Source organism: Girardinichthys multiradiatus, chromosome 21 (assembly GCF_021462225.1).
Source record: "Girardinichthys multiradiatus isolate DD_20200921_A chromosome 21, DD_fGirMul_XY1, whole genome shotgun sequence".
Lineage (NCBI taxonomy): Eukaryota > Metazoa > Chordata > Actinopteri > Cyprinodontiformes > Goodeidae > Girardinichthys > Girardinichthys multiradiatus.
The window spans coordinates 7,274,314-7,288,281 of record NC_061813.1 but is presented as its reverse complement, the minus strand read 5'-3'; positions in this window follow the sequence as shown (position 1 = coordinate 7,288,281).

The window sequence follows — 13,968 nt, the reverse complement described above, 5'->3', positions numbered from 1 at the left end:
GACCATCTCAGGTCCTCAGAGATGGTGGTTCCTAAGAACCTGAAGTGGTCCACAGCCGATACAGTGTTGTTGAGGATGGTGAGGGATTGTATGGGGGTGGTGTTCTCCGAACGTCCACCACCATTTCCACAGTCTTGAGTGGGTTCAGTTCAAGGTAGTTCTGACCGCACCAGTGTACCAGCCGATCCACCTGCTGTCTGTATGCAGACTCATCACCGTCCTGGATCCTTGTGAAGATCGGAGCAAGTTGATGTGCGCAGGCTTTCAGACATGATGGGGAGACGTTATCAGGTCCTCCAGCTTTCTTTGTTTTCATGCGCTGAAAGAGCCTGTTTACCTCTTCCTCGGAGATCTTTAGTGCAGGCAGAGGATCTGATGGTGGGGGGTTGGTTGCTTTAAGAGAAAGAAAATGACTTTTTTACTTTTGCTGTTTATCTTGCTGAAATTATTTTTGTTTAGTAAAAGAGTGAAACTTTGAGAATTCGTGGGGGTCACAACCTCTGTATTGAATATTTCATGAAGCTTTAACCACAGTGACACTCTTCAGAAGCTGTAGGTCAAAGGGTGTAAAAACCAACATGTCAAGCTGAAACCACACAAACAAACCCTGTCCTTTTTTATTTTCAGCAAAGTTCACATTAGGTTCACAGGTTACAGAATATTGCTGACTTTTCTTTTTTCTTTTTTGTTCTTATTGCTTTGCTTTACTCATTTAAAATCCCTGAAACTAAGACATTCATTAAAACTGGATCTTAAACTATGGAGTTTTGAGTGAATTTCTTAAATGTTTTGGGACTCGAAACAGAGTAAAAACATTTATTTTTATGTTATTGTCTTAAACGTGTTTGGTTTGGATGTTTATATTTCAGTGGAACAATGGATCAGATCCTTAGAGAATACTTATGGCAGTGGGAGGATGGCTGGCTAGCTTGCTGGCTAGCTGGCCGGGCAGACAGATTATGGCTTCATCTGAGGTCTGAGCCTGAAGTCCAAGCCCCGGCTTTTTGGACTAAGCATTAGGCAGAGGAGTAAGAACATTGCTTTCTTTATCACTGGGCCTGTTGGTGGGTGGGGTTATATTGGGCAGTGGGTGAGCTTTTGTTCTCAGAGTCAATATGTTAGAAATATTAGAGCATAAAGATTTAAGCTACTTTGACAAGGACCAAATGGGGATGACTAGATGACTGGGTCAGAGCATCTCCAAAATTGCAACTCTTATGGTCTTCAGTGGTCAGTATCTATAAAAGTGTTTCAAGAAAGGAACAGTGGGAAACCCGTGACAGGGTCATTTGTACAGTCTGGTCAGGACAGAAGTTCTTCAGCCTCTACAGCAGTTTCACAAAGTGGGGTTTTGATTCCATGTCAATGCTACACATGAAAATATCATTTAAAAATATTTTATAAAATATACAGGTTCTCCTTTAACCAGTAACTGAGTGGTACTAGGTGCATTATATTCTGACAGCAAATAATGTAATAATTTATTTGTGTAACTCAAGATGTGGACAACATAATTCTACTGCTGTTAGTTAAGATATGGAAATTTCCACTGGTAAAAAAGTTAACTGCTGCAACATTAATGCAAATTCCAATTACTGCATTTATACATGGATAAATCTTAATGCTAATACTTGTCTTCAATTTGCTGTGGTTTTATTATGACTGGAGATGTTTTAAACAGCAAAATAATTGGTGTACTCATATCTCTGGCCAGGGCTGCATGGTGGTGCAGTTGGTAGCACTGTTGCCTTGCAGCAAGAAGGTCCTGGGTTCAATTCTCTGCATGGAGTTTGCATGTTCTCCCCGTGCATGTGTGGGTTCTCACCAGATACTCTGGCTTTCTCCAACAATCCAAAGACATGCTTGTTAGGTTAATTGGTCTCTCTAAATTGCCCTTAGGTGTGAATGAGTGTGTGCATGGCTGTTTGTGTGTTGCCTTGTGATGGACTGGCAACCTGTCCAGGGTGTACCCTGCCTCTCACCCATAAACTGCTGGAGGTAGGCACCAGCTTCCCTGTGACCCACTATGGAATAAGTGGTAGAAAATGTCTGACTGACTGACATATCTCTGGCTGCCCTTCTGTCTGGGATGTCTGAACAGGGATTGGATGGCTATTGATCTGTAGTCGTATCCACAGGGTTGTGTGTGTGTTTTTTCTAGCCTCCTCTTATTGCAGGGTGTGACAGACAGGTATCCCCCCACAGATTCAGCTTGCTCAGGCTAATCAGGAGAAACATAAAGAAGAGTGGATTCCGTAAAGCAGATGCAGCTCTCACAAAGTGGTAATCAGGCATTACCTTTTTGCATTATGTTTTTTGCTCTCATGTTCTTTAGCTTACCTTTTTGTGTCCTCCTTCCAGTAGGAAACCTGCTCTCCGGCCCTTTGCTTCACTCTTAGTTAGAGTTAACTGGTGTACTTACCTTGGGACTCTGGTGCACTCTCCTGCCTGCTCCCTTAGCTGCTCCCTTCTGGAACCGCTGCCTGACCCCTCCTGCATGCAAACAATTTTGCTCACCTGCCTGTCCAACCTTCAATGCTCCACCGGTCCGCCTTCATCTCCTTCCTCATCCTGGAGCAAGAAACTTAATCAGATCTCCATTTCACACTCCACAATCTGCCAGCATCAGCTTCATGGATTTATTCATCTCTCCCTTTGGATTATCTTCAAACACACCAACATAAAGACTCAACACTCTCATGGCTCTAATGGCAAAGATCTCATTTTTTTACTGCATATATTAATCCCCTACCTTGCCTCTTTAGTGACATCCCAGAACCTGGTCCAGCACCCAGAATTGTTTCAATAAACGGTTTATTCTTCCTCCAACATTTGTAGTTGTTGCCAGCACTAACCATAATCAGACCTGTATGATTGGATGCTGTTCATCTCATTTAGTAGAGAAATACACATCTCCATGATGTCACACACCCTCTCTGTGGTGACCCCGACCTTACACAGGGACTGAAGAAAGGATTCTGAGAATGGTAATTGGAAGGTGACCTTCATTCCTGCAGTGGACCACATTAAAACACTGCTGAAGCCCCAGCTCAGGGTTAGGGTAATGCATCAGTATACAGGAATATGTTTACTCCTTCAGTAGGTATCATTACAGATGAGTAAAGAATAAAAAAAATAATTGTACAGATTTTTAAGTTTCTCAACATGTACTTAGTTATGTGGTGTACCTCCTATATGATCGTGTCAGTGCAGGGAATAACCTGTGAATTGTAGCATGTTGTGTTATGCGTTATGTGTTGTGTTATGTACAAAGATGCTGTGAAAAGTATTCCATTCAAACATTCTTCTTCATGTTTAGCAGCAGCAACTATATGTACTTTGTATAGATTTTATGTAACTTAAAAGCTCTGCAGAATGAGTGAAATATGTGTGTAATCCCAGTCTGAGCCTGCTGTTGAATGTCTAAAACAATTAAATGTATAAAATAGCGAACTCAGAATTTTAATTGATCTTTCATTGTCACATTATATAAAGTGCTAAACTACAGTAAAACGTCTCTCTGATAGCTATTATAGATTTGTGGTTAGGTGTTCCAGTTAACACTCTTCCCACAACTAGACACACTGCTGCATTTAAACATTTTATTCATCTTATTAGATGGTGATGAGAGATAAAGAGCAACATTTACCTAAAAACGCAACGTGATCAACAAAACATGCTCTGATGCAAAAACATATTCACATCGTCAGGATTATGTGTCACCAGCGAATATTATTGATTTAAAAGAGAATTGGAAAAGCAATGCTGTTCCAGCAACAAAAGTATGTATCTTCAAATTTAGGTGAGAAAATCCTCTTATAACATTAGACATTAAAAAAACTGTTTTAATTATATGAATGAAAAACTGTCCTACCGTAGCTTCAGTTACAGTTCAACCAACAGTAACAAAGGGATAATTTCATAAAACTAAAGGCAGTTGTAGAGATGGTAGATATGGTAATATATTAGAATCTTTTATAATCAAAACAGTGATACTTAGCAGAGATAATTACCAATTGGATAACTGACACTGCATTTGAAACTAAAACAAGTGGCTGGAAAATATACCCAAACAATGTTGAAACATTCTAGCAGTCAGTGAGGTGGAAAAAGATTTGGAAGATCACATTTCTTTTACATGTAATGATCAACAAAGCAGTTCCAGCAGCATAGACCTCTGTCTCATTCCCTAATGTGGCAACAGTATGCCATGGATAAGCTTGATTTCAACCTGAAAAGACTCACAATAAGAAACACAAAGATGGCGATTAGATAAGTTTTATTGATAAAAGTTAATATCTTTGGCACTCGGACCCCGGCGGAAGACATGAATGCTGAGAATGACATGAGCTTGAATGAACGTCTTAGGCTTAGAATTAGATGAGTCTCCCTTGGGATCCGATACTGGTGGTGGAGTGAAGGCCTAAGAAGGTGAGGGAGCCGGGAGGGGTATGGAAAGGAGATGGTGGAGGAGGGTCGAAGCTCAGCTAAAGAGTGGGGAATCCATGATTGGAGGTCCTTATAGCAAAGCCTCAGAGGATGATTGATTGAAGACACATGCGGATCTGACACTGATTGGATGGACGAGACGCACGGTGGAGTCATAGGATGGCCGACGGGTGGAGGTGAATCTTTCAGTTTGAAAGACTCACCTTCAGTTTTGTCGAAACTCCATTTCAACCCAAATTAAGTAAAAGCTTTACCTTGGTTTAATATATTTAGTGCCTTCACTATTCTTGCTTTTTGAAAAGCTTTGCTTTTCTGTTTTGGTCTGTCCCTGTTTTAGACTTAACCGTCTACCATCAGTGCAGGTTCTTTTGGGTTTTAAACACCCCACTAGAGCATGTTCTTATAGCCTAAGTAAACCACCTTTTATCTCAGTAAGAGATACAGATTCTAGTCTAGTTTTAAATAACTGGTAAAAAACTACAATTGGGAAAAACAACTAAAACTTTGCTTTGATCTAAGTTTTGTCCTTGCCATAATGTAATTGCATGCAGTGTCTGTTGCTTTTATGTAATTCAACTCATTTAAAGTATAGTTCCATGTACACATGTATATCATTCATTCATTTTGATATTATATAAACTAATCTAATATAACAGCCCTGACCAAGGCATGGGCTTTATAAAACACCTAAATTGCACTGTGATATCTGGCACCAAGATGTTAACAGTAGACCATTGTCGGGAGTGGTCCCTCACTCTCAACTGAAGCATTTGCAGGAAGAACATCACTTCACATCATCACTCATAATTTATCTGTTCTTTACAGAACAAGTTGTTTCTCACAGTAGATGTCACCCTTTTTTATTCTGTAGGTTTACTGGTCCAGGGAACATCTGTGCAAAATCTTTGTTCCAAAGATATGCCCACTGAGAACCTTTGGGTTAGCAGTAGTTACAGGTAAATCAAAAGAAAATTAAATATTGTGTTAAAGAGCCTTCAGGTCATCTGTGTTGTTGGGTCTGGTGTCTCTCATCTTCCTCTTGACAATAGCTCATAGATTTTCTATGGAGTTCAGTTCAGGGGAGTTTGCTGGCCAATCAAGAACAGGAATACCATGGTCATAGAACCACCTTTTGGTATCTTTGGCAGTGTGGGCAGGTGCAAGTCTTGCTGGAAAATAAAATCAGCATCTCCATACAGCTAGTGAGGAGAGGAAAGCATGAAGTGCTCTAGAATTTACTGGTAAATGGCTGCATTGACTGTGGACTTCAGAAAACACAGTGGACCAACACCAGCAGATGACATAACACCCCAAACCATCTCTGACTGTGGAAACTTCACACTGGACTTCAAGCAACGTGGATTCTGTACCTTTCCACTCTTCCTCCAGACTCTGCGACCTTGATTTCCAAATGAAATGCAGAATTTACTTTAATCTGAAAACTTGACTTTGGACCACTGAGCAACAGGCCAGTTCCTTTTCTCTTTAGCTCAGGTAAGACTCTTCTGACGTTGTCTATGGTTCAGGAGTGGTTTGACACTTTTGTATTCGTTTGTGTGTGGTGGCTCTTGATGCACCAACTCCAGCCTCAGTCCACTTTTTGTGAAGCTCCCCCAAATTCTTGAATAGATTTTGCTTGGCAATCCTCTCAAGGCTCTCCCTGTTGCTGGTGCAGCTTTTCCTTCCACGTGCAAACTCCATGCAGGGAATTGAACCCAGGACCTTTACCTTGGTGCCTTCTATGGTAATTTATTATAGTGGTGTGTGCAATACATATAAGCATCATAGAGTGGAGAGTTCACTTAGACCCCTGGCCCTGTATTTACAAAGATTCCTATGGCTCAAAGTAGCTCCTAGTGACGTCATTCTAAGAAAATGTCTCAAATTCTAAGAAATGTCTTAGAATTTTTCGTCAGAAAGATAATAGTTATTCACGAAGCACCTTAGGTCTTAAGAGAACTCCTAAAGCGAACAATTGTTATGAGTAGTGAGGAGGACTTTTAGTGAGTCTAAGAGTGTCTTAAGCAGGCAAGAAGGTGGAAAGACGGAGAGAAAGGAGAGATATTCTCCACACAATAAACAGTGAATTAATAGAATGATACGACTCGACCCCGCAGGGATCCACCTCTTAAATAGTCGAGTAAATGAGCACGTAAACTTCTATAACAGTCATATAAATTTATAATTGTATAATTTATATAGAAATAAGATAAACTTTATCATCCCTCTTGGAGAAAATTAAATAGTTTCAGCAGCAGGACAGATTAGAGGTGCACCCTTAGTAAGGTAATATTAGGAAGGATAAATAAATAATATAAACATATAACTGAATAAAAAGTGAACAAACTTACAAACAATATTGTACAGAATTATTTAAATATTTATAGACTGTAAAATGCTTTCAAAAAAAAAAAATTCAATGCAATTCAGTTTATTTATATAGCACCAATTCACAACACATGTCATCTTAAGGCACTTCACAAATGTCAGGTACATACATTCCAATTAATTGTAACCATTGATGTTAGGGTTTGAAAACTTTTGTATTGTTTGTCACTCATGTCTGCTCTAAGTGCTTTTCCCTCCTACATGCCACAGAAAGAGAGATGGGGCAGACGAGTGAGTTAGGCTTTTATCAGCAACATCTAGGGGCTGCTCGTACCAAGTCCTCACTCCCTCTCTGTTTATAATCAAGACACATGAACCCTAACCTTTCTGACCCCATGCACACACACACACCCTGAATGTTTGTTGAACTGTGTGTGAACCAGCATGTATAAATAAAGAGAGAGGGGTGCCAACACTTTGTAGATTTGCACTGCAGAGTGTGAGCTACCTCTTGCGCAAGAAGAACAGAGACCCTGTGTCATACTTCTTTCCTCTGAGTTTGACTAATTAATACCTAACAATTGAACAGTGCAGTCAGATTCAGTTATTTATTCAAATTGGATAAAAAGTTTTTCTGTCTCAGGAAACCCAGCAGATTGCATCCAGTCAGTAACTTGCAACATTCCCTCCTCCTGGATGAGTATGTAGAGACAGTGGACAGTCCCTGGCGCTGACTTTGCAGCAATTCCTCATACTGAGCATACATGTAGCGACAGTGCAGAGGAAAAACTCCCTTTTAACAGGAAGAAACCTCCAGCAGAACCAGGAGCAGTGTGAGCGGCCATCTACCACAACCGACTGGGGGTTAGAGAGAACAGAGCAGAGACACAAAGAGAACACAGAAGCACTGATCCAGGCGTCCTTTCTATTGGAAGGAAAAGTAAATGTTAATGGATGTAGCTCCTTTAGTCGTTTCACCTAGAAAGAAAGAACAGATCATCTCTGAGCCAGTTTTCAAGGTTAGAGTCTGAAAGAGAGCACATAAAGTTAGTCACAGTAAAAGCTCAGTCAATTGCCATATGTAGGAGAGAGAAAGGGTTAAACACTGAAAGACAGGGCAAAGAGGATCATCAGTAGAGAGTGAGCATTAAGTTGTTGCCAGCAGAAGCTTGGACGATGCCCCTCTCCAGAAAGGTGTCACAGGTAGATACAGGGTCAGGCCAGGTGTAGCTTCTAGGAAGAGAAAAGAGGGAGAACAAAGGTAAAAGCTGAAATAACAGCAAATATTGCAAAATTGGAGAGTAGTGTGAGAATGTAGCGAAGAGGGTGAAAGTGGTCATTATGTCCTCCAGCAGCCTAAGCCTACAGCAGCATAACTACAGAGATAGCTCAGGATAACCTAAGCCACTCTAACTATAAGCTTTATCAAAAGGAACGTTTTAAGCCTAGCCTTAAAAGTAGATAGTTTGTCCATTTAGAGCCCACTGATGGCTATTGTTATACTAAAAACCACAATGATTGGGATACCTCTCTCTGTCAGATTGACCATAACCATTGGAAAGAAGAGGGGGTCATACAGGTAGCAGAAATGGAGGGTGTGTTTGCACCTCAACCATAACTGAGCCGGTTTAGGTTAAACCTGACTCTCCCTTACTCCATCCAACAGGGAGGGAAGAAGACGGATGTAAAAAATAAGGAAGATAGCTCAGGATAACCTGAGCCACTCTAACTATAAGCTTTATAAAAAAGGAAAGTTTTAAGCCTAGCCTTAAAAGTAGACAGGGTGTCTGCCATGAGGCAAAAATTGGAAAAACCGGAAAAAAATATATATATATATACATAAATACAAACTCTAGACAACAGTACAATAATCTAAACACTATATAGAAGGAGATGCAAATGAGGTGAATAAGTACATGATGACATCAGCAGTCTAAGCTAAAATGGTCATCCCGCTCCCCCATGTGTGGAGAAGTTCACTGGTCTGCAGCAATGTTCTTTCTAGCTTCTGAATAGAGCTAGTACAAGAGCTGTTCACATTCCAGGCTGGCGTGTGAAAGCAGAGGGAACGATGTATTGATCTGCTCGCGAATGCCTGTTTGTTCCCACCGTGATCCAGGCAGGCTCTGCTCTTTTGTCCAGTTCGGTTTTTTGTTCTACGTTTTGTTTTGGTCTTTTTACCAAATCAAGCCTGTATACAAGGAGATCATAGTAAAAGCTGACAGGGATTTTGGAGTAGTATAATAGATGAAGTAGGATAGTAAGCAAATCAAAATAATGATGAACATGTAATGAGCATGTAAATAAGCTACGTTCAAATGATGCTATGTGACAATTAGTTTAATTTTGCTAAGTCATCACATGATTTACACATTTCTAAATCCAGTCCAAATTCTATCATCAAACAATTTCTCTCCATTGATTATGAGTGCAATTGTTTTTTTTTTAGTTTTTTTTTTATGTTTTTCTTGCAACAACCAATCACAGCTCTTAGAAGACAGCGTCACACCTAGGAACAGGGTCAACCAAACCTCCTCGCTAAGTGAGGAATTTCTGCCTTCTCCTTGTTCACAGTCACTGTCAGCAGAGAACTGAACCACTCTTAAGCTAGGAATCCTTGCCAGGATTTTTTATACTAAGATAGGAGCTCTTGGAGAATCCTTGTGAATACGGGCACTGATCTGTGTGTCAAGTCTTATTTACAGCTTTTATCCCATGTAATCAGGAGTGAAAAAGCCAATGTGTAAGCTACAGAGTGCACCTCTGACAACTGCTGTGCATGTTTTACTGTTAAAGGATGCACTTATTAGCCAGTGACGTTGGTAGATGATGGGCTCTTAACGGCTTATAAAAATCTGTTCATGTTAGCTGTAGCTTCAAAATAATTACCACATATATCGGAAGTAATTTCTCTGGAAATGTGTGTGGAAACCTGGGTTTACTACCTGAGTCATGTACTAATGTATGTGTGTTAATCTTCTATTACAGCAAAAAAAAAAAAAAATCAGTTTACTGTTTGAGATAAACAAGACCTGGGCACCCCAAAAAGGCCAATCAATTAATTAGGTTTAGATGCAACAGTGAAAAGGACTGCTTGTGCCCGTTCTAGTAGTTACAGTATAGTGGCCATTCAAGTGTTAAGTCTGTTTTTGAATCAGTTATAACACATATATACTGGACAAGTTGAGGCCCACAAGATTAGTTTTACTCTATAAATATCTCTCAAACTGAATGACATTGGATCTCTTCAGAACAGAATATATTCACTTGCGACATTCACTTGCTGCTAAGCTAGCTGCAAGGACACTTCTGGCTGAAAAATTTAAAATGAAAGCGCTTCCTGTTGCGATTACTCAAGTTGACTGTCTCTATTTACTTTCTACACTGTGCCTTATTCATTATGTGCTATATAATTTATACCATTCATTTGAGCCTCTTTACTATTTAGAATAACAAATGTTTTAAATGTGGATTTAGAGAATGTATTCCCAAAAGACATTATCCAGCTCAAAGTGACGAAAACCCTCAAAACCATTAGTAGTGCAATAGATAGTAAATTCATGGCAAATCTGAAAACAGGGATAAACAGGTGTTAATTCACTTAAAAATCAAAAGTACTTTTTTAGTTATAAGTATAAATACCTATTTATATTTTATAAGGTATGTATTATACTTTATCAATTTTTAAATAATATAAAGCTGTTTTTTTTTTTGTAAATGTCAAATGTTTAAAAGGAAATTGTTTCTAAATGTTAAAAGACTGAAAGATTTAATGTTCATGTGGTAATTTAGGCCTAAGTACAAACAGTTCCTGTTTGGAATCCGTACCTACAGCAAGGCAGCATTAGAGATGGACTAGATCTCATGGATTTGACTTGAATTGAACTTGGGGCGAAGATTTGAGATCTGGACTTGGACTTGCCCTTTGAAAATATGATTATATGAGTATTGACTCAGGGAGTCAGAATACAAAATGCACACAACATTTTTCAGATTTTTTTTATTTGGACACAAAATGGGAAAATCTTTTCTTACACTTCACAGACAAGCTGTACTTTGTTGCTCTATAAAGTACCAATAAAATATTTTAAAAATTGTGTTTATAATAAAATTCAAAGGGTTTTTCAACTTTTGCAAGCCGCAGTAACAAACTAAAACTGCACAGTCCTCAATCTGTTTTATTTGTAAAATTTAACAAACAGGCGCAGCATCTATAATGGGTTTTGTGACATTTCTTGCAAATGCCTATCTCAGAATGACTGGCAGGTTCCCACTTAAAAATTAGCCTTCAAATTGAAACTAATGGGTGATATTATGTGACCCAAGACTATGGTGTATAGTGCTGTACAGTAATTTCAATTATGTTAGGTGGCAGTTAATGTAGTTTCTGCATTTCCTGATATTTTTTGAGTTTCTCATGTTGCTTATATTGCTTTTGCAGGAAATTGCAATGCTCATCACTGCTCATTGCTTCTTCTTATTGTCAACCACCTTAGAGTCCAAATGGTTAGCCTTCATTGGTGTGTCTGGATTTGGTATTCTGACATATTAGCCCTGACATTAATGACTGCCCTTGTTAGTGCCTACCTTTGAGTTTTTGTACCTTCAGACCATACAGGGTATTTTGCTATTCACTACTGAAGCCAGTTTCTATGGCATTCAGTGGATGCTTTATGTGTCTCTGTCTTATACCCTGTCATCACATACTGCACCGTCTAAAGAGAATGTCTGCACATCCTGCATCTTGGGTGTGCTGGCCAGCTATTACTTTGGTACTGAACATGTATTTTATGTGCTGCTATTATTACTGTCATTCTTGTCTAGAAATTGGATAGGCTTTTCAGCTTCACCCACACCCTTAATCTAACAATTTTCCACATTTTCTTTCCTGTTCTTCCTCTATAAAACTGGTTCTCTACTTCCTGATCCACTCAGATTTAAATTCAGACTTGGCTACTCATAAACTTTAACTTTGTCTTTTTTGAGACATTTAGAGATGGACTTGTAGGGCATCACCACTAAATCATGCATAACAGTGCTTGACCAGAGGTCCAGTTCTTAACACATTCCTTAAAATTGAAAACGCAATTTGGTTTTATAAAAGCCTAGAGCCACTATTCATATTTCATTCAGTTAATGTTTAATCCTCTTTATTTCAATTCTAGGTTGTTCAAGGAGATCAGAGTGCAGGGTGGCCCTTTAAAAATCTCATTATTTATTCCAGTATCACTGAAGACAAATGCCCTAATACCACTACCTCACTTTATTATATTATTATGTTAACTTAGTTTTGACAGCAGGGCCACACTTCAACCACACATCTAATTACCCAGCGGTCTACCCAGTTCAACCTTCAGTCTCTGTCAAATCTTTTTGAAAAACAGACCGCACCTGTGTTTTCTGTCAGTGTAAACAGCTGTTTTTGATTTATACTCACCATGGATGGTGATCTTGCTAGTCAGCTGAGTCCCTCGGATTTAGATGACACCATGCTCAACAATAACCCAAACCCTGCCTGAACTTCAACTCCTGTGATCAGATAGCTTTGCTTTTTTTGTCATATCCATCTGCACTTTGTGCTCTACAATCTTTACTCTCAGTTTCAGAACCATATACCTTCAACTCCTTAATTGAGTCCCAAAAACCATGACCTTGACTTTTTTTACATTTGGAAACCAATTTCTTTGTTCCCTAAAATCAGCATTGCTCATCCAGACCTTAACTATTATGCACCATCAATGCATCCAGACCACTATGTTCCTCTTCGTTCCTGTGATTCATCACGATTTTAAAAGGCTGGATCATTTAAGTACTTCAACATGTGGCGAAAGAAAGGGGTATTCCTTTTAGCTTTTCCAACAATAAATCCAGAAATTTCCAGCAATTCACTGCACCCATATAACATCCACTCTCTCCAAATGGTCTTAACAAATGGAGGGGTGACGTGTAATCTCCAATATCAGAAGTTTCCTGGCTTCCTGCTTCCTGCTTGATATTTATAAAAGAATCTATTATAAACGTCTTTGGGAATATTTCAATTGCAATGGAAACAGAGACTGAAATGAAAAGGAAAAAAGAAGCTCAAAAAATACAGAGATGGGGCAAAAGGGAAAAAGGGGAGAAAAGGAGGAAAGAGTGGAGGAGAGAAAGAAGGATGAAGAGAATACAAGATTACACCCTGCTTGCTTATACACCTGCAGCAGTTTTTTTTTCTTAACAAAATAGTACACGGTACTTGAACAGACACCGAGGAGATCCGGGCCACAGACATCCAAAGACCCGCCAAAACACAGGATCCCCAGGAGAACCACCACTGGGACTACCACAACCCTCTCAGAGAAGAGCAGTGCAGAAGCTCCAGGGAGCCGCAGTGATGAGCCCACAAGCCCTGCTGGCAGCCGTCCACGCCCGAGCAGATCCAGCCATGTACCCACACACCCAAGACCCTGGGACACACCACCCCTCAAGCAAAGACCCGACAGGTCTCAGCATGCAGCCACCGGGAGTGAGTCAGCACACACCAAAGCGCCCAGCCCCGGACACCGAGAACCACAAGTACACCAGCGGGCAGAGACTCCAACCACTGGCATGTAGTGTGGCGGGGAGGAAATAGGCCCCCCATAATATGGGGGGGGGGCTAAGGAGGTGGTCGCCTTCCCTCCTGGGGCAGAGACAGACAGACAGCGCCGGCACCGCCAAGACCCGGGTGACCCCTGCCTGGCCCCCGCCCCGAACCCAGTCCCCAACCCCCATCAACCTCCAGAGAGGGGGCTATGTACAAAAGAGGGCTCCACATGGCTCAAACCAGCCCGCCAACCGGAGCCGCCCCAGGACGGCTCTAACCCGACCCTCCAATGAGCTCCGATTCCAACTCCATGAGTCTCCCACCCCCAGCGAACCCCAACATGAACCTCCCCACAGGGCCACCCCCAACAAGGACACCGATATCGAACACATGCCCCCGAACCCAAACGTCACAAATCCCCCTCCCCCACAGTAGCGCACCCCCACAGGTGAAATCCATAGCTGAGAAACCGATGAAGCCACACCCATACAGCGCAAACTCCACACACAGCCCCGCTCTAAGCACCCCCGCCGCACCCCGCTCCCCCACCACACAGCGCCGCAACGGCAAGGCAAGGGCCCGGCGCAATGTCATTGGACTGCAGAGATGGAAAACCCTTGCGGCAC